At 45.9% G+C, this 21,323-nt stretch overlaps 1 protein-coding gene across 3 annotated transcripts in view; it reads left to right on the plus strand.

Annotated features, from left to right (window-relative positions):
• The window catches only part of METTL6 (methyltransferase 6, tRNA N3-cytidine), a 50,410-nt gene extending 30,466 nt beyond the window's left edge, over nucleotides 1-19,944 (plus strand). For 2 of the 3 annotated variants that reach the window (XR_015727859.1, XR_015727862.1), the window contains one exon: nucleotides 1,181-10,674. The gene's annotated coding sequence lies outside the window, so the exon portion shown is untranslated. Of the gene's footprint in view, nucleotides 1-1,180; nucleotides 10,675-11,344 lie in introns of those variants that run through there. The other variant, XR_015727860.1, reaches the window with a different exon arrangement.
• Nucleotides 19,945-21,323: the final 1,379 nt, after the last annotated feature.

A 21,323-nucleotide genomic window follows, 5' to 3' on the forward strand; every position in this document is an offset into this window, starting at 1 on the left:
GTCTGCAAGCCAGGGAGAGAGGTCTCAGGAGAAAGCAAACTGTCTTGAGCTTGGACTTCCAGCCTCTAGAGCTGTGAGGAAATAACTCTCTGTTGTTCCAGCTGCCCAGCCTGTGGTACTTTGCTATGGCCGCTGAGCAGACTCCACAGCTCCTAACCTGGGAGAATGGGACCTCCAGGTTCTAGGCCACGTCTACTTAACATAAGACCCCCAGCACAGAGATCTCCCTGCAGGAGTCCGCAGCAACCTCCAGCTGCCCCCTGGGGCCAGGAGAAGAGCCTCCCCTCTGGGCTCGGTCGTTTTATTGGAAAGACCAGAGAAGGGCCGGGCCGGATGGAATTCACCATACCTCAGGGCGGCTGATGGTTACTTGGTGGGACGTGTTCAAATTCCAAGACTTGACTTTGAGATCCCACCTTCTTGCCTCACCACTTGCTGTTGGTAGCTACCCCCGCATATTGTCTGTGGCCCTTCAGCCTCATTCCTGCCTTTCCACATTCCTCTCTGTATCTCAGTGGCTGGTGGCCCGGAAATGGCATTTTCCAAACTTCCTTGCCTGCTGGGTTCGTGCCAGTTAGGTGCTGCTGGTGCAGGGCACTCGTGTGACTTGGTTGGAGGGCAGGAGGAAGGAAACCCCCCCCCCCCCGCGCCATGGTGACATTGACAGTGGCTATGGTAGGTGGTTGTGGGCTGTGTGCCAGAGGGGTCCCGGAGCGGGGGGCAACAGTGGCAGCTAGGGTAACTGAGGCCTCCAGCAGCTCTGACACCAGTGTCAATGGCATGAGCGGGTGGGCTTTGGCTTTCTGCTCAGCGGGAGAGACAGTGATTTTAATGGTGGGGGTAACGGCAGCAGCAGCATTACTCCAGATGCATGGGTTGCAAATGAGCACATGCTCATGGGCTCTAGGACAAAATCCTCCCTTTCGCCTGTGGGTTGTATGTATGTCAGAATTTCCTTTCTTGTGAAGGCTGACTAATATGCCATTGTATGTATAGACCACATTGTGTTTATCTGTTCATGTGTTGATGGACACTTGGGTTGCTTCCCCGTTTTGGCTCTTGTGAATAACGCCGCTATGCACATGGGGGAGCAAATAGCTCTTTGCAGCTCTGCTTTCATGTACTTTGGATGTATACCCAGAAGTGGAATTGCTGAATAATATGACAATTATATTTTCAGTTCTTCGAGGAACCACCATACTGTTTTCCACAGTGGCTGCACCATGTTATGTTCCCACAAACAGTGCACAACAGTTCCAGGCACCAGGTTCTTAATAACATCACTTTCTCCTCAGGGCCATGGAAAAAGGGTGTGAATATGACAAAATGGTCCGAATAGCAAAGGCCTTGGGTGCCAGATACACACCGTGCCTTCTGCATCATTCACATTTACTGAACGTTCTTGAGTTGTTGAATTGTAGGAGCCACACTAAGGATATAGTGGTTATATATCTCCTATCCCTGACTGGGTTCCTGGACATCCTGGGTCCTAATTTTAATCTTTCCACTTCTAGTGGATAAGTCCTACACCTCTACGGGGCTCAGTTTCCCCATTTGTAATATAAAGTGATTGAATTACACGATTGTTAACTATACCCAGTTCTGGAATTGTTTCTGAGATTACCTCTCCAGTAACTATTTTAACGGAATCTTCTGGAGTCAGCAACAACTTAAAAGCCAGAGAAATGACGGAGTAATTGAGGGGTCTTTGGTAGGATCTAAAATTGGAAGCCCAAGGATCAGTCAGTCACAGATGTTGAGTTGATTGGCATAATATTTTTAAAACTTTTGAATTTGAATTGTTTTAATTACAGATACAGTTGAGCTTAAAATAATAAGGGACTATTAAATGTCAGTCTGTGGCAGTCAGTTTGAAAACCTAGAAAAAATAGATTTCTCAAAAAATGCAAAATACCAAAAATGACACAGGAAAAAGTAGGAGATGTAAATAAATCAATGACTACCGAAGAGATTAGAAAGGTAATGAGATTTGATGTTGAAAAGGCATCAGGATGAAATGGCTGCATAGCTGAATCTTATCTAACCTTTGAAATACGGATAATCACAATGTGACTCAAAATCTTGGCTATTCCGAGTGTGGTCCAGGGCCCAGCAGCATCGGCATCACTGGCAGTTCATTGGAAATGCAGAGTGTCGATCCCCCACCCAGACCTACTACTAGATGAGGCTCTGTGTTGTTCAGGAAGCACTTGGCTAGGGCAGTGGTTCTCAACCTTGGCTGAACATGGCAATTATCTGAGGAGTTTAAAAAAAAATACTGGTATTTGAGTTGCATCCCCAGAGATTCTGATTTAATTAGTCAGGTCCACGTCTTGGGCATCTGCATTTTGTTTGTTTGTTTATCGCCTTCTGAAACAGTCCTCTGTTGGGAGTGGTTTTTAATTTTTTTAATTTAAACTCAATTAATTAACATATAATGTATTATTGGTTTCAGAGGTACAGGCCTGTGATTCATCAGTCTTATATAATACCCAGTTCTCATTACATCAAGTGCCCTACTTAATGTCAGTCCCCCTACCTTCCCTCCCCTCCAGCAACCCTCAGTTTGTTTCCTATGATTAAGAATCTCTTATGGTTTGTCTCCCTCTCTGGTTTCGCCTTTTATTTTTTCCTCTCTTCCCCTATGATCCTGTTTTGTTTCTTAAATTCCACATATCAGTGAGACCATATGATAGTTGTCTTTCTCTGATTGACTTATTTTGTTTAGCATAATACCCTCTAGTTCCATCCATGTCGATGTAAATGGTAAATATTCATCCTTTCTGATGGCCGTGTAATATTCCATTGTGTACATATACCACATCTTCTTTATCCATTCATCTGTCGATGGACATCTGGGCCCTTTCCATAGTTTGGCTGTTGTGGACATGGCTGCTATAAACATTGGGGTGCAGGTCCCCCTTCAGATCACTGCATTTGTATCTTTGGGGTAAATACCCAGTAGTGCAATTGCTGGGTCGTAAGGTGGCTCTATTTTCAACTTTTTGAGGAACCTCCATACTGTTTTCAGAGTGGCTGCACCAGCTTGCATTTCCATGGGCATCTGCATTTTAAAACACTCCTCAGATGATTGAGAATCAGAGATTTAACTTGGGCCATAGAGAAACATGGAAAGCTGACAAAGAACATACCCCCCAAATAAAAAAGAACTACAGACCAATCTCATTTATGATTAAAAATAAAATCCAGTAATGATAAAAAATAATACAATAAGACCAAGCACAGTTTATTTCAGGAATACGAGCTGCAGTGTGCTGGTTTAACAACCAGCTCTCTGGGAAAGATTTTAAAAAAAGGAAAAAAAAGTCTTGATTTGTAGCATTTGTCAATTCCCATGATGTAAATACTCCCACCATGACTAATTGTAAGCATAGTTAATTTTAAGCTAATTTTGCTTCTAGCGAAGAATGGTGCTAATTTTAAGATACCAACATGACCTCAACCCACTTGAAAACAAAATTAAACAGTTGACTCTCACAAGCTGTCTCACAGCACTAGAGAGAGGTTGATTCAAAATTAGGAAAGCCACCAATGAATCCGTTCGATCAACACATCAGAGAGAGAAACCACCGTATTAGGCCAGAAGCACATTCAGGGTGGGATGCTTGGGGGGGGCTTGATCTCCACCTGGTAGAGGTGTCACCCCTCCGTGTTGTCGCTCACCTGGCTGGCTTTTCACATCTCCCTGACCCACCGGTCCCTGCAGGCATGTGACTTTGTGACAACTGCTTTGCTGCCGGCTGAGGCCTAGCCCAGACTTGCTGGGGCCACTTTGCCCCGTGGTCCTGGCAAGGCCTAGGCTTAATCATGTCGTTTGGAGGTGAATGACGAAGGTGTTGCCATCACCTCTTCATTTTCCACAGAGCTGGCAGGGGAAAGTGCGCCGCTTCCTTCATCTGTGAATATCCTGCCTCAGACAAGTTTGCCCTTTCTCAACCTTGGAAGGAATAGAGGAGAGAAGGCAGGGGCCCACCTCCTGTGTCTGGGAAATGGGCTGGGCTTCCTGCCCCCGCACCGTTTAGGCCTGTGTTCCCCGTGGCTCACCTGCTCTGCCCTGCATTTCCCTACTTCCTTGACTTAATCAGACCAGTCCCTCTTTCTGGAACCATGAGCCTCTCCTATCTTTCTAGTAAATCCCCATTTTGTTTAGATACCTGGAGTCCATTTTCATTGCTCCTGAATTGTTCCTGAGCAACACCATTACTCTGACCCAAGGGGGCTGACTAGTACAGGAATCCAAATGGGGGTTCAGCTGTGATGACGCATGGCACACGTCAGCTGTGATGACAGTGACCGAGCAAATCCATTTTCTGGGCGTTGTAACAGGAGTCTGGGGTTGTGGGGTCATCGACAACTTCCAGATTTGCCAGCTCTTCAGGGTTGCTAAGGTTTCCGGGATTCCTGAAGAGCTGCTGGGAACAATTGTGTTGTGCAGGGTCATTGCCCCTCAGAGGTTATGTTCCTGGGAGGACACTGTGGCAGCCAGGAAGCTCCCTCCTCCAGACCCTTCCCTTTCCTCCAGGAATGGTGCCACCCCCACTTTTAGCAAACCATGGTGAGAAGTTGGCAGAGATTGTGCTACATGAACTTGTTTATTCTCCGTGGAGCAGATCTTATTTATTTATTCACCTAACAAATAATTATTGAGCACCCATTATGGCCGCTTTGTGCTAAGGACAGATGGAAATAGACCCCTACGCTCTATATTCTACCAGGGGAAGGGGAAATGGACCAAACAGCCCTAAAAGATAAAGTAATAAGATGATTTTAGGTAGCCCTAAGTGACATGGAGAAAACAACCTATAACAAAGCAGGGAGGACCGGAAAGAGCCACTTAGCATGGAGAGTCAGGGAAGGGCACTGGGAACAGAAAGACCAGAGAGCCGGGCAGGAGGAAGAGCCAGGCTGTGGAGAAGAGCGGGAGGAGCTTTCCCGAAGGAAGGAAGGACTAATGGAAAGGCCCTGGAGGTTCGCATGGGCTTGGCACACGTGAAGCGCCACAGGAGGCCAGTGTGGCTGCACACAGGTGGGGGGGCCATCGGAGGGGTCAACAAGGGCCGCGCACACAGGGGCTGGGACTAAGCACTCTGGCCTTGGGACTTTTGCTCACATGGATATACGAATGGGAAGTGGTAAGCAGGGAGGTTCCGACAAACTGACCTGTGATTTGGAGAGGTTGCTGTGGCAGAGGTGTGGAGAACGGACCGTGCCAGGGCGATGCTGGGAGCAGGAGACAGGCAGGGAGGCTGCTGCTGTTGAGGCCAGAGGGCCGCAAGTGGCTGGTGATGCAAAGCCGACCTTAGTCATTTGAAGTCGTTCCTCTAAGACATTGCCACAGTCACAACCTGCCGCTGCAACCCAGAAACACAGCAATTATGTGCCAGAAAAAACCACATGTATTTATGCTCAAACAATAGTAATTACAGGGCACCTCCTCCTTGTGCCTTCCCTGCAAACTCCTGACGGCCCTAACAATTAACCCCTGCAAGCCAGCCATCTCCTTAGCCCACCTGCTCTGGCAGGATGGGGTGCTTGAACACCTCAAGGCTCTGCCACCCTCTGCACGCCCCCCACTCCCGTGCGGTGGATTTCCACAGCCAACTTGTTATTAGCGTCCCAGCTGTAGCAATCAGATAGGTCTTGAGATGTAAGTCTCATATATTACAAATTATTGGATTACTTTGACATAATTTAGTTATTCATCTCAAATCCTCCATCATTCTGGAGGGATGTATTCACTCATTCCTTTGTCCATTTATTCACTCTTTCAGTCAACAGACATTTGTGGAATCCCCATCCTGGGTAGGAGCTGGAGATACCGAGCCAAAGGCAGAGATTCCAACCCGCCAGTGGGGAGTGGTCATCTGTACCACACCCATCATGACTTTTTATTATTTTAAGTGTATTTATTTTTTAAATAATCTCTACCCCCAATGTGGGACTTGAATTCATGACCCCAAGACCAAGAGTGGCACGCTCTTCCGACTGAGCCAGCCAGCCAGACACCCCACCACCATGACTTGTTTTAAGCATGGTTAATTGTAAGCTAATTTTGCTTCTCGCAAAGAATGGTGCTAATTTTAAGCTCTCAGATTTTATTACGACTGGCTTTTCGTGAGGCACCAACACCAGCCAGGTTTTCAGACCACAGAACTAGATACTGTTTCTCTCTGGTAAAAGGAAGGAAATGAAAATTCACATTTGTCGAGCATTTACTCTGTGCCAGGTTATATTGTTTGCACGCTATTAGATAGCCAGGGAGCTGCAGAACTAAACTGAAACCAGAGCTCCGTGCTCTCTCCCCTCCACAGTTTAACGAAGCAGATCAGACTCAAATAGAAGGGAAGAGCTGGGGTACGTGCTCGGGCTCTCCAGTCAAAGAAAAGTGTGCCCCATAAAGATAAGAAGGAAGTCACATGTCAGAGATGATAAAATCGCAACAACAACAAAAGAATCCCCAAAACAGTAACAAACACAAGGAAAGAAACATCCTGGAAAAAACCAACAAGCTGTTCCACTTCACAGAAGAAGTCATCCCTGAAAGGTGCTGCAGAAAGATTAGAAGCTGGATAGGTTGTGGGATAATTACTCATCTGAATGTTTGCTGGGAGGCGAGGCAGGCCAGATGCAGTGTACTTAGCATCCAGATGCCTGGGGGAGGGGGGTAGAGGCTTCTCCCTGATTTCCAATCAAAGTCAGCCAAGTGGTGCCCTCACCTCTGGGGTCAGGAAGAGGAACCTTCTAGATCCCTGCCTCTCAACCTTGGTATCTGTACCCACAGGTTTCTTGGCCAGCCAGAGAGTATAAGAAGCCATGTGAGAGAGGACAGATTTTTTTTTTTCCGGAACGTCTATTTTACTTAAAAATTTGAGCTATTTTTACGTAAACTTTGATAACAAACGTTAATGTATTATGCAAGAGGGAGCCAGTCTTCCATGAAAATTTAAGATAACACAAGTCTTTAAGGAAATTTCATGATTTCGGTGGGCCGAATCAAACTGTTCCCAGACTGCCGAAGATCCGTGATATTTGGTGGGAAATCCTGAGACATTCCATTGCGGGTCTCGAACTTGTGTCAAATGAACTACCCATCTCCCAACCTCAAATCAGTCTTAACCAACATTAACTGAACTCTCATCCTGGGCTAGATACTCTGTTGGGCCCTGTTTAAGATTAATAAGATAGTGTTCATGTAGGAGGCCCTAAGATACATCCACAATAACCATGATATAATGAGTTCATTATGCTAGAGTGGAGGCATGTGGCAGGAGTAACAGGCACTCAGAGGAGGAGTGATTAATTTTACCTGGGAGAGGGGCTATCATGGAAGACTTCCCAAAGAAGCTGAGGGGGAAGGACTCTGCCTTCAGGCTGTCACTCATTCCCGGCAGAGGAAACAGGGAGCCCCTGTGGGGTGCTTTCAGGAAGCAGGGAACTCATGGTGGTTCAGTGTAAGGAACGTGGGAGGCACCTGTCAGTTGTGAGTGTGGTAAATTATTGGATTCAGATCACACAGGCCTTGAATGCCATCCTGGGCATCCTAGATTTTATTCTGGGAACAATGGAGGGCAGGCACTGAGAGGTTCAGAATTGGTGAGAAATACTATCAAATCTGTGTTTTAGAAAGTTAATGAAGGTGAAGAGGGGTTTGGTGGGAAGAGGTCTTGTAGTTCGGGTTTCTGGAGCCAAACATTGATGTCTGTCTTGAACCCAGCCACTAGGGCAGCTCAGCCCTTTCCTCTGTTCAATGACAGAGATTCGACACATTTATGGCACCCAGTGACAGAGATTACAGCCATTGGTGTGTGACCACCCCATAGGATGAATGCCTAGATTGCTATATCACAATTTGTGGTAGCATTTTGATAAAAGTATAATTGGTTCCCTCTCTATAGTCCTCTGTGTTTTCTTTTATGTACCCACAAAAAATTATTCTGGGAAAGACTCCATGGACTTCACCAAACCACCAAAGAGGTTTACAGATCAAAGCCCTCAAATGTTTGAAGACCATCTTCTTTCCTTTTTCTACATGTGGTAATTCAGTGATCAAGCAAGCAGGTTTTTTTTTAAGATTTTATTTATTTATTTCAAAGAGAGAGAGCAGGGGAAGGAGCAGAGGGATAGGGAGAAGCAGACTCTCTGCCAAGTGCAGAGCCCGATCCCACGACCCCGAAATCAGGACCCAAGCAGAAATCAAGAGTCGGGCACTCAACAGCCTGAGCCACCCGGGCAGCCCCTCCCCTTTTAAAGATTTTATTTCTTTTCTTTTCTTTTTTTTTTTTTAAAGACTTTATTTATTTATCTGACAGAGAGAAAGGCAGGCAGAGGAAGAGGGAGAAGCACACTCCCCCTGCTGAGCAGGGAGCCCAATGCAGGACTCGATCCCAGGACCCTGAGATCATGACCTGAGCCGAAGGCAGAGGCTTAATCAACTGAGCCACCCAGGTGCCCCAGATTTTATTTATTTTCGAGCAAGCACTTATCAAACACCTCTCACACATTCAGGGCTGTGTCAGAGGCTATTCTCCAGGAATCTGGAACCAGGCTGCCTGGGCTGGAATCCTGACTCTAACTTTTCTAGCTGTGTTACTTGGACCAAATTACTTGAATCTCCCAGTTTCCTCCTCTATAAAAGGAGGACAATAACAGCTCTCATTCCATGGGGCTGTTGTGATAATGAAAGCAGTTAGTGTGCACGAAGTGTTAGCACGGTGTCCAGCTCCCTGTCCCCACGGGTCCAGACCACAGTGTGTTCATAGTATCATTCGGGAGGCACGATAACCTCAGGCGAGACTACTTGAGAAGAGACCCACTATTTGGTACAACTCTCATTATTTCTGTTACTTTTCCCTGAGTCGTCTTAAGGATGACCCAGAAAATTTTGCTAAAAAGTAGTAATAGAATCTCTTTAAAGTCCAAACTTAACTAAAATTTTGTGGATGTTTTAGTTGGTCTTCCTCAAAAGTGGACTCTGAGGCAAAGGATTTGGGGCAAGTAGTATATTTGGGAAGTGATCCCAGGAAACAGAGCGAGAAGGTGGGGGAAGTGAGCTAGAGAAGGGAGAAAAGCCAACCTCGCAGTTACCTTGGGGAGCAGCTGGGCCTCAGGCCTGCCAGAGCCCCTCTGAGAGGCTGTATAGAACTCACTTCCAACTGTCTCCCAGCACGGCCGAGGGGGCTGGTGGATTTAGCCTCACCTCTCTCTCTCTCTCTCTCTCCCTCTCTCTCTCTTTTTTTTTGGTGGGCAGCAAAGTTTATTGACAAAGCTCCCAAAGAGGGAGAGGACCCAAAAGGGTTGCCCTTAAATGTGAATTTATGTATTTTTTATTATTTTTTTAGTAGGCTCCCACACTGAGTGTGGAGCCCAGTGTGGGGCTTGGACTCATGACCCTGAGATCAAGACCTGAGCTGAGATCAAGAGTTGGCCGCCTAACCGACAGAACCACCTGGGTGCCCCTTATCCTGATCTCTTGAGGGCTGTCCTGGGGGTGCAACTCCCTAGCACTCCTGGCCAATCTCGTGTGTGGGCCCAGCACACTGCCAGTGGCAGAAAAAGCCCACAAGCACGGAGACACAGGTGCGTGGGGGAGGAAGCCAGTGTGCTGAAGGATTGTCTGCCAACAACGTCTGCTGCAGCGGGGTGGGCGAGCTCAACACAGTAAGCCAAAGAAGACACAACACAGTTTCACTTTGACATTATTTGATTAAAAATGCGATTGAAAGAACCTGGACTTTCAACTTCTACCCGCCCACCCCCACACTTGTCACAGTCTGTGATTTTCACGGGTGGTTCCTGTAGCAACGTATGTGTGATTCAGTCTTTAAGGGTGTGTTTATCAGAAATTCTCACCACCCACTCTTCCAAGTCCACATATTATTATGGGTAAACTTTTCAGTGATTTGGGGGGGTGGCAGTGTCAGAAGATATACATTATTTTGGTACCTACTTATTAACAAAGAATACTGAGTTCTGGAATGTTTCTGTTTAGCTGTTTGTTAATCAAACACCATGACTTGCACTGCAAAATCTTAGGGCTGTGAGCTGTTAGATTCATCTGGTTAGATTTCAGTATAAGTAGAGCCATGAGAATTTGCACTTCTTTGAATACACGAATGACTGTCATGTTGTTAACTTGCATAAAAAGCAGTTACATCTGCTCAGTTTCCAGGTGAGAGAGTGTGGATTCTGAAGAGGACATTTATCATCATTATTTAGAAAATGTATCTGATGGTAAAGAAAATGCAAAATGCCACGTCTTTACGCTATGAGTACAATAACATGTAAATTATGTAAGTTTATAGACAAGAACAGGAAGGTGAAATGGGGAAATGAATATTGTTTTGCCAATACAGTCAGTTTTCTTCTAAAAACAGAAGAGAGTGACATGAAATTTTTAGCGTGCTTTTAGTTAGCCTTGGCAACTTTTCCAGGCTCAGACCAAGTTACTGAGGAATTTTCCCCAGATTTTCTGCCACCCATTTGTGTTTCCTCTAAATGTAGGCAAGAAAGGGTGGGGGCGGGTTAGTAAGAGAAGCACTGTGAACATGGATGAACCTCAAAAACAGTATACCAAGGAAGCCAGGCACAAAAGACCACCTATTGTATGATCCCATTTATATGAAATTTCTAAAAAAAAAAAAAAAAAAGGCAAAACTACATATATAGAAAGCAGATCAGTGGTTACCTAGTGGTGGCTGGGAACAGGGATTGAATCTAAATGGGCATGAGAAAAGTTTTCAGGATGATGGAATTGTCCTAAAATTGGATTTTGGCAATGGTTGCGTAACTGTAAATGTAGTAAAACTCAAACTATGAGTTTTACAATATGTAAATTATACAATAAAACTTAAATACACTGCCACAGTGTTTCTCAAGTGCAAGGAAATGTCAGCAAAAACAATTTCTGGTTACTATGGGATAGAAAGGCTCCTTCCCTGGCAAATAACCTCCAGCAACCCCCACAAATAAACCTCCCCCCACACACAGTGTAGGGGCTGTAGGGGAAAACTGCACTTGCTTCACAAAGGAGCTTCGAGACAAGCCTCCTGACCTCCCTTCTAACAGATTGTCCTCCAGCCGCACCCCCCTCCCACCCCAGCCACGCAAGCTAGAGCCGCACCATCCAGGAGAAACACAGTGGGAGCCACACATCTGTACTTCTGAGTTTTCTAGCAGACACAGTAGAATGTAAAAAGAAACAGGTGAAATTAATTTAAATATTTTCTTTAACTTGATATGTCAAAATATTATTTCAGCATGTAATTGATATAAAAAATTTACTGATGAGAGTTTTACATTCTTTCTTTTTTTTTTTTTTTTTAAGATTTTATTCATTTATTTGTCAGAGGGAGAAGAGGGCTCCCCGCCGAGCAGGGAGCCCGATGTGGAACTTGACTCCAGGACCCTGGGATCATGACCTGAGCCGAAGGTAAAGGCTTAACCAGCTGAGCCACGCCAGTGGCCCATTCTTTTTTTTTTTTTTTTTTAAGTACATTCTTTTTCATGCTAAATTGTCAAAAACTGATGTGGGATTCACACAGCACATCTCAATTCAGAGTGGCTACATTTTCAAGTGCTCGGGAGCCACAGGGGGACAGCACAGGCCTAGAGGCATCCAGCTGCTGATGATAATCCAAAGACTTCAGATTAGTTGTAAAGAGGGAACGGTTCACGCAAGCATCTGCTGCTAATTAAAAAAACATGTAAAGGTATATGTTGGATCATTCTGTGAAAGTACACTGATCTCTGTGCTCCTCACTTTTTTTTTAATTAATTTTTCACATGATCCTGAGGAATTTTTTAATGTACTCGACGGGTTTCATTTTTAGGTCTTGGTGGTTAAGTCCCTATAGTCCGCACAGACAACCGTGTTTGACATTAACATTGCAGAGCCATTCCAACATCAGGAATCGAAACAAGAGTTTGGCTGAGATGAAAGGTTATGTCCTTTATCAGGAAACTGCATCCTGTCCTCACAGAGGAACAGCTGTGATGATCTACAGTAATAGGTCTGTCTGGTTATGAGAATTAGTGACCTACAGCCACCAGCAGCCGTCTAGAACTTCTCGCCTCGCAGAGGAAGGCCTACAGCTTGCGAGAGTCTCAGGCGGGCTTGTTTGGTTGGGTTTGATTGGGCATAGGCTAGAGGTGGTCCATGTGGGGATAACGCAGCCATCTGAAGTTCTACCAAGATCCCTACTCTGCAGACGCATCGATGTGTTGTAATCTGCTGTCTCAATTATGGAGAATCTGATTTATCCCACAGCATTCGCTGTTCAACTTTCACACTTGTAGCTGACCACCTAGGCCTCTTGTGGAACAAAAGCTGCCCAGCTGTAGCACCTGGGAAAATCGTTCTTTCCTCAGAAACACTCCATTGTCTCCATAGACCCACAAATCCAAATGAAAAAGCAACCTCAGAAAATCAGCAGGAAGGAAGGCAGGTGATTGTTTGAGTTCTCTGTTCTTGTTGATTGTTCTTGGAAATCCCCCTCTGCTCGTGGCAACCTTTTCTTTCACTCTTCCTTTCCTCTGGGTTAAAATCGTGCCCTTGGGTTGCCGGCGTCTCCATTGGCCCCAATTGCTTTTCATCGCTGTCTCCTCTTCCTCCCATACAGAGAGACCCGTAGCCGGGGAAGGTGTGGTTCTTAGAGCCATGGGGTTATTAGGGGCATTGGTCCCTGGTGGCATCTCACACAAATGTTGGGATGGGATAGAAGTTTTACCTTGGCCTTCACCCTTGGTCCCTGCAAATTAATATAGACCACCTTCGCTTTACTGTCTGCTTTACCCACTTTGTTCCCTGACTCTGGAGCTTTGGTTCAGGCTTCCCAGGCCTCCATGCTCTGCTTTGGGTATTTATTTGCCTCTGACTCAACCCCCAGCCTTTTCCCATTCACACATTCTGCCTCCAGTCCCCAGCACTGCAACGGGGAAGAAGAAATACTTCCACACCCAGAATCAGCCAGATGACTCCTTCCCCAGACACCAACAGATCCTGGCCTATATTAGCTGTCAACTCCAAGCCTTGGTTAACTTTGTTACCAGCGGTCAGAACTGAGCTCCCACATCTTAGCTTCCAGAACAGCTCCCCTTCCCAATAGTGGCGGCATCCCTTTTTGTTATTGAGCAAAGGAACCCCTTTTTCTTTCTCTATGCTAAAGAAAAACAAGCTCCCACCCTGCTCCTTGATGCATGTGTTAGTTCAGTTTCTCTGCAAAACAAAAGCTCAGAGAGACTTGGGTCTTGGGTCCAGGTAGCCTTTTTAGGAGGGGAGCCTGGGATGCCGGAGTGAGAGATCCGGGAGGGTAAGAGGAGAAAAAGCCAGGGAGGGAAGTGTTGATCCACTGGTCATTGCTGTGGGCAACTGGGCTCGCTCTTCCTGGGGACCCTCTGAGGAACTGGTAGAGAACACACCCCCAGAATTGGGCCTCGTTCCACTGAGTTTCCATCCCTCCAATGGTTGAGGGCCACCCTGGGAGTGTTAACTGCCCCCTCTCCTCGGGGCTGCCTGTATAAGGATAAGGGGACTGTCGAAGCTTGAAACGAACCCTGCGGTGGAGAAGTTGAGGGACCCCACCAGCGCTTGAGGTGGGCACTGCCCATGTCCACCCTGGCCACAGCTGGAATCCCAGAGGGGCTGGCGGATGTGAGCAGAGAGAGTATCAGCTACTATTCATGAATGGTAATGGAAAGCTATCCTCCTCACCCCGCCTCAAAAAACAAATGTACAAACAAAATGTACTGAAATGGAAATATCCCTAAGACCTGATATAAACTTTATAACTGTTCCTTCAAGTCCAAGAAGAGGGGATCCTCAAAAACAGCCGGCTTCCATACGGTCAGGTCAGGGCCAATGCATCTTTCACTGCAACGCCTTGTCTCCCACAGCCTGTGTGTTTCTATGTAGATGGGTTTCACCAGCTAAAGTCAGATGAAAAAGATGATCACCCCAGCCCCGTTGCCACCCTTTGTCAGAGTCTTCAAGGAAGCTGACTCAGAGGCGTGTGGGGCTTGGGGATAGAACCTTTTCCTTGTGCAACCTGAGGCTTTGGGAACAGTAAAGTCAGGTTGCAAACTGGTAACTATGGGATTCCCAAAGCATCAAGGTCATTCTAAACAGAGAGACAGTCTGGACCATGGAATAGGAAAACCCAGCAGACCTGGGACTCTTCTTAGTGGTTCATGACGTAGGTTGGCCTTTGAAATAAGGATTGAGTATACTCCTAGATATTACTCTTCACGATCGCTGCCATTTGTTGCACTCAGGTACACAGACCTTTGTTTATATTAGCTTATTTAATACATAACTGCAAAGTAGATCTATTATCACCAGCTGACAAATAAGGCAATCATGGCTCCCAGAGGTTAAAGACTCAGAGTTGTGCAGCTTCGTAAGGAGCAGATCTGGGGGATTCTAAACTAGTTCTTGGGCAAAGACAGAAATATGCTCCTGTTATGATTGTATATACACCTTTTTATAGATCCAGGAAGATAGGCAACGGGCCAGCCTGTTCCTCTATAAAATAGAATAGCAAATGGTTCAGAGCTCAGATTTTGGGGTCAGATGATGTCTTTTAAGACCATCAGGGAATAGAATTAGATTCAAAATTATCTCCATGTCTTCCATATAGCCTGTGATTAAATAGACTGTTAAAAATATATTATCACAGTACGTACTATGTGCATGAGTATGTTTTGTCCTAGATATTTGTCACGAGAAACTAAATGTTTTCCAGAAAAAAGTAACACATTTTTGAAACAAAATTGATACCATGCATTTGTGTCCTCATTCCAGAAATTTGCTTATTCCTTGGGTCACACATTTATATTTGGCAGCAAATTTCAGAAGTTGGCATGAACGAGCTTCCTTGGGCAAGTGTGGAAGGAAGAGCTTGTGTGCACACCCAGGAGAAATGAAACTGCTGGCTTGATGGGTTTGCAGGTCTTCCTACAACATGGAGAAACCATTTGAAAATCTACACTTGCCTCTGGGTAGCTGCAAGCTTGCTTTCTCGTTTGTTTGTTCTTGAAGCTCTAGGTATGGATTTCTGTTGTGCTCCATCCAGCTTCCCCATGAGCCATCAGGAAGAAATTTCTCATCAGCACTACAGACAAGGAATGAGTCAGCACATAGTAGGTGCTTCATGGAGTCAGAGTTTCTCCAGATTGAAAGGGACTTTAAAGGTCATGAGCCTGCAATGAACATCTGTGGCTTTGCCCCATTCATTTTGCAGCAAAACTTCTCAAAAAAGGTCTCTCTCTATTTGCCATCTCCACTTGCCCACATCCCATGTTTTCCTCAAACCTGTCCAGCCAGTGTTCTGTCCCTCCACTCATGGAAATTGCTCTGGTTGAGGTTTCAGACAGACCTCATATCACTGAATTTGGTGGTGACTTCTCTATTCACCTGTTCCTTCGCCACCCAGAAGCATTCAACACAGTGGACCACTCCTTCCAGTTTGAAATATTCTTTTTTTTAGCTTTTATGAAACCCCAGTCTCCTGGCTCCTCCTGCCTTACTAGACTCTCCTTCTTCATCCCTGTTATTGATTCCCTGCCACTGATGCTTCTAGTTTTTGCCCATCCTGGGGCTCTCTCCACACCCTTTCCTTGGTGATATTCCTTTCAGTCTTCTGGCTTTTGATACTCTCTTTTACTGATGATTCTCAAATTTATACTCTGAACTCCAGACTCAAGTATTTAACTGCTACTTAACTTTGCCTTCTGGATGCCTGACCAACATCTCAAACTTAGGATGTGCAAAAAGGAACTCTTGATGCCTTTCCCCCCCCAACCCTCTCCTCCCTGGGTCTTTCTCTTTTCAGTTAATGGGACCACCATGAACCCAGTTGTTCAAGCCAAAAACTTAGAAGCCATGCTTGATTTTTCTCTCTCTCATCTCCATATCTGGTGGCTCAGCAAGTCCTGTGGGCTTCCTCTCCTCAGTACATGTGCCAAATTCATCTACTTCTCTCGGTTTTCTATTTGTCCATCTCTCATCTGAATGACTGCCATAGCCTGCTTCTGGTCTCCCTGCTTTCACTTCTATCTTCCCCTAATCCATTCCCAGAGCAGAGCTTTTAAAAATGGAGGTCAGATAATGTGGCTCACTGGTTTAAAACCATCCAGTGGCTTCCCATCACTCAGAGTAAATTCAAATTCCTTAAGACTTCTAAGGCACCCATGACTTAGCCCATGGGTCGACAGACTTTTCTGTAAAGGCCTCGTTAGTACATCTTTGAGGCTTTGTGAGACATGTGATCTGTGTTGCAACCGCTCGGCTCTGCTGCTGTAACAAGATAGCAGCCATATACAATATGGCAAACTGATAAATGTAGCTGTGTTCCAATAAAACTTTACTTACAAAATCAGGCAATGGGCTGGATTTGGCGTGTGGGCCAGTTTGCTGACCCTGATCTAGTCCCTTTGACCTTTCCAACTCCATCACACACCACTCTGCCTTTCACTATAGCCTAGTCGCTCTGGGAAAGATAGTCCCCCAGGATGGCTGCCATCAATTCCTTCTGTCCCTCCAGGACAGTCTCCCTTAGATGGAGAAAAATGGGATTATTACCTGTCCCTGACATTATACTAATGTCAGACCCCTTGAATATGCTGGCCTCGTGATGACTTTGGCCAGTGGAATGTGGTAAAATTGATGTTCTAGGACTTCTGAGCTGAGGCCTTGAGAAGAGTGGCAACTTTTGCTTCCTCTCTTCCAAGAGGTGTGGAATCCTTGGTGTGGAATCCCACCAATCCAGCCACCATGCTGTGAGAAAACAAAGGCCACACAGAGAAGCCATGCAGAGGAGAAGTTCTGGGCCATAGTCACAGATGAGCTCCACACCCCCACGCACAGCACTGACTGCCGGCTAGGGAGTAAACCATCTTGGCAATTCCAGCCTCGTCAGGCAATCGGCTGGAATCACATGGAGCAGAGAACCGCTTAGCTGGGTCCAGTCATTTCGTAGAACTAGGAGAGAGAAAATGGTTATTACTTTAAGCTATTAAGTTTCGGCGCTTGGTTTTACAACTAACTGAAACCCTGGCCTTCTTTCTGTTCCTCAAACCCACTTAGGTCATTTCTCCATCAGCACCATTCACTCTCTCTGCCTGGATCTTCACCTGGCTGGTCCTTCTCATCATTCAGTTTGGACCATAGCACCTCAGTATTTTTGTTTGTTTTGGAAAACTACCCTTTCTTTACTTTATGCTGTTTGGCGACCATCACCACCCCCATTCTCATCCTACCCTTATCTGGACTCCGGGATCAGCTTGTGATGAAGGCCTAATTCTACTCCTCTCCACCCCTGACACACCCAGCCTCATTTACTGATTCAAGGATGGACATGTGACCTCAGTCAGTTCAGTAAGAGTCAGTCCCAGGAATTATTGGTGAGGAGAGACTCTTGGTTGGGTTGTTAAACTGGTTTAACTCACACCTGGAGCTGTTGGTGCCCAACTATTCACCACAACGGCAGGCCTGTCTGGAAACAGAGCCAACCCAGAGGAGTGCAAAGTGGAGGGATACAGAGATAGACTCCAGATCCAGCCATACTTGAAGCTAGAATTTCCTTGCACTTTTAAGTTACATAAACTGATAACCTCCCACTCCACTCTCACCCCTCTTTTCCTCTGTTTAAGCCAGTTTGAGTTGTATTTCTGTCACTTGCTTTTAAAATATCAATTGCTTGACTCCCCCTCCACCACTTCCACCAAAGGTTAGGTTGAACCATATGAAATTGCTATTCTTATAAGTCAAAAATAACTGAATATCAGTAATTTTATATGGCTAACTTATTTGAACACCTCCAGAGACAGGGAACTCGCTACCTCATATGCCAAGAAAAGTTGAACAGACTTAACAAACAGAAAATTCTTTTTTTAAAAAAGATATATTTATTTGAGAGACAGAGAGCAAGACAGCATGAGTGGGGCGAGGGTCAGAGGGAGAGAGAGTCCTCAAGCAGACTCCCTGCTGAACACAGAACCCGGTGTGGGGCTTGATCCCAGGACTCTGACTGAGATCATGACCTGAGCTGAAATCAAGAGTTGGCCATGGACTCAGGCACCCCCAGAAAATCATTTTTCTAAGACTAAAATTCATGTTCCAGCCCCTTTCATAGAGCTAGGAGTTCTCCTCTGAACATATTTTATGTCTAGTGTAGCACTTGACTGAAAAACTCCAGGATAGTCTCCTTTAGGTGGAGAAAAATGGGATTATTACCTCTTCATTCTAGACACAATACTTTTGGTAATGCAGCCTGAAACATCTAAATCTTTTATAAAAATGTGATGTCTTAAGCCACATCTTCTCCATCTTGTTCTAGTTTATTTCAAACTGAGTTCACGCCCTGATATTTAGCCCCAGTCGATTTCACTGTGTTCTATTTGACTCACTGACCCTTCTTTTAAAAGCCAAGCTCCTGCCCCTGCCCTTTGGATCAAAGTCTTTGTCAATTATTTTCTCTGTGGTTGTCATGATACAACAACATAATGAAAACTTAGTGCCGAGATCAGGACTGTGCAATCCAGGGTACCCCTTCCAGCATCGTGTTTTCTGCAAGTTTGAGAAGCGTGCCTTCTCTGTATTCATCTGAGTCATGACTACAGATGTTGGAAAGGACAGAGCCAAGAATCAAGCCCAAAGGGATGTGTATGCTTGGATAGTGACTCATTAGCCTTCGGGTTGGGTTGTCTGGTCCGTCACTACTTCTCTGACGTGGGCTAGCAACCACCCGTGTTTCTCAGCTTGTCCACAGGAAGTTGCCCAGTACCAGCTAAGGCTGTTGCGGAAATGTATACGGGGCTCCTCATGACGGGGTATTCATTATCCCATTCTTGAAGTTAGGCGGAGCGGTGTGTGATTTAGGATGGGCTACACCACAGTAACAGACCCAAGGCTTAAATGGCTAAACACAATGGCATGTCATCTGTAGCTTAGGCTGCAACAATTCAGGGTGCTCGGGTTGATGGGAGTGCTGTCCTCCATGCAGCCTCTGGGGGATCTTGGTTCTCTCCCCGTCCTCGATCTGCTGTTCTTCGCTTCATTGTCATCTGCCTTCAGCCGCAGAAGAGGAAAGAGCATAAGGAAGCACACTGGGGAAGCTTTCACGGGGCAGGCCTGGGAATCGCATAGGCCCACTGCTCGCTCACTCAGCAGAGCCATTCCTAGCCAGTGCTAGGCAGGAAAATGCTGTTGAGCGAAGTGCTTCGAGAACTGGAGAATGGAGTCTTTGAACAGCCAGTGGTCTCTGCGATAGGCAGCTAACATCGCCATGACACAAAACTAATCACTCAAAACCTGACAGCTCAGCACATCCCTTCCTTTTAATACCAAGCTTCTGCCCCTTTCCATTGGGTCAAAGTCTTTGTCCACCATTATCTCTATAGTTGTCAGACTTATGTCAACAACATAATGCAGATACAATGCAAATAACATAAAAATTGATGGCAAAGTGGAACCATCAGTCTTGCAAGATCGGCAAGATTTCAAGAATAGGAAAGCAGTTTTAGGGAACTGCCCTGGTCATTTGCAAAGCCATTGACAAAGGAGGAAATGGCAGTGTTACATCAGAGGCAACCGGGGACGATGAGGACCAAAAAGACACATCAAGGGAGAATGAGTCTAAAATCAAAGGCAGTAAAAGACACCTGGGAAAATTAACAAACACCTCAAATATTTTTGTCAAATTATACTGTCTATGGCTGTGTTGTGAATTTTTTTTTTTTTAAAGTAGGCTCCATGGGCCCAGCATGGAGCCCAACATGGGGCTTGAACTCACGACCCCAAGATCAAGACCTGAGCTGAGATCAAGAGTTGGATGCTTAACTGACTGAGCCACCCAGGCACCCCTATGTTGTAAAAATCTTAATCGAAGAATTACACATTACATGATCTTCAATTTTATCAGAAAAATATGCCCCCCCCCCCCCAAATCCTCAATAGCTGACTGATGGTTTTGTGGCGGTGGTTGTGCTCTTCTAAGAATGAGCTGTGGGCAGCACTCGTACCTGGGCCCTCCTGTAAGGCCCACCCTCTAAATGTTGGTGTGCCCGGAGCCTCGTCCTGGGTCTCTTCCCTCCAGTGTCCCCCCCACTTTTCCTAAGGGACCCATCCGGTCCCTGGGCTTTAAATACCATCTGCCTGCAGTTGGCCGGCCTTCAGATGTGTATCCTACCTTTCATTGAGCGTTTAATAGCCTCTCAGACTTAGGTGTTTAGAAACACACCTCTTGATTTCAAACCTGCTCCTCAAGTCCTCCCTGCCTCACTCAGTAAATGGCAGTGTCCTTCAGCCTCTTCTCAAAGCAGAATCTCAAGAGTCATTCCTGATGCCTCTGAGCTGCCCACTCTCACATCTGAGGCTGTAGCACGTGCTGTTGGGCCTACCTTCCCACTATGTCCCCACTCCACGCCACCCTCCCACCACCACCTAGCCTAGGGGCCACCTCTCTCACTAGGGCCCCCACGAGAGCCTTGTCACTGGTGTTCCTGCCCCCGCCCTTGCCTTCATGGCTACCCTGTTTCCACATGGCAGTCACAGTCAGCCTTTAAACAGCCTTTAAATGAGGCTGTTGCATTCTGCAACTGAAATCTCTCCAATGGCTTCTCATCACATTTATAATAAAATCCAAACTCCTTCCTGCGGCCTCCCAGGCCCCATATCATCTGATTTGCGCCCCCATCTGGCACCTCGTTTCAACACCCCCTCCTGGCTCCTCGCTCACTCTCCACCACCGTGTGGGCTGTCCGGTGGGCTCCCGCCTCAGGGTCTGCACCGTCTGGACACTCTTTCCTCCAGAACGGGGCTGCCTGACTCCTTCTCATCATCAAATCTCAGCTAGAATGTTGTGTCCATAGAGGCCTTCTCCACTTCCCATCTAAGACAGCCCCGCCCTCCAGCCTTCCTTATTTGGTTATCTGACTTTTTTGCTCACAGCGCTGTCATTATCACTAACTGCAACTCTTTTGCCTCTTCATGTATTTAAAACATTTTCTGTCTTCCCTTAGACTATAAACTCCCGTGAGGGCAGGGATTTTGTCTAGTTGGTTCACTGCTGGATCTTTGTTGCCAGAGAGCGTCACATAATAGCTGTTCAGTAAATATCCATAAACTAAATAGTTTTTCTTTGATGGAAGGAAAAAAACCCTTATTGTCATAACTTTAAGTTTTGTTTTGCTGGGTTAAGGCCCAGTAAAAATCCTTTTCACTATTTAATACGAAATTTTGGTTTCCTTTATAAGTAGATTTCTTCAAGTGGCCTTTTCCTGTATCCATTATCTTTGAACAATGAAGA

This window comes from Ursus americanus, chromosome 20 (genome assembly GCF_024610735.1).
Source record: "Ursus americanus isolate L20-20 chromosome 20, mUrsAme1.1.p, whole genome shotgun sequence".
Classification (NCBI taxonomy): Eukaryota; Metazoa; Chordata; class Mammalia; order Carnivora; family Ursidae; genus Ursus; species Ursus americanus.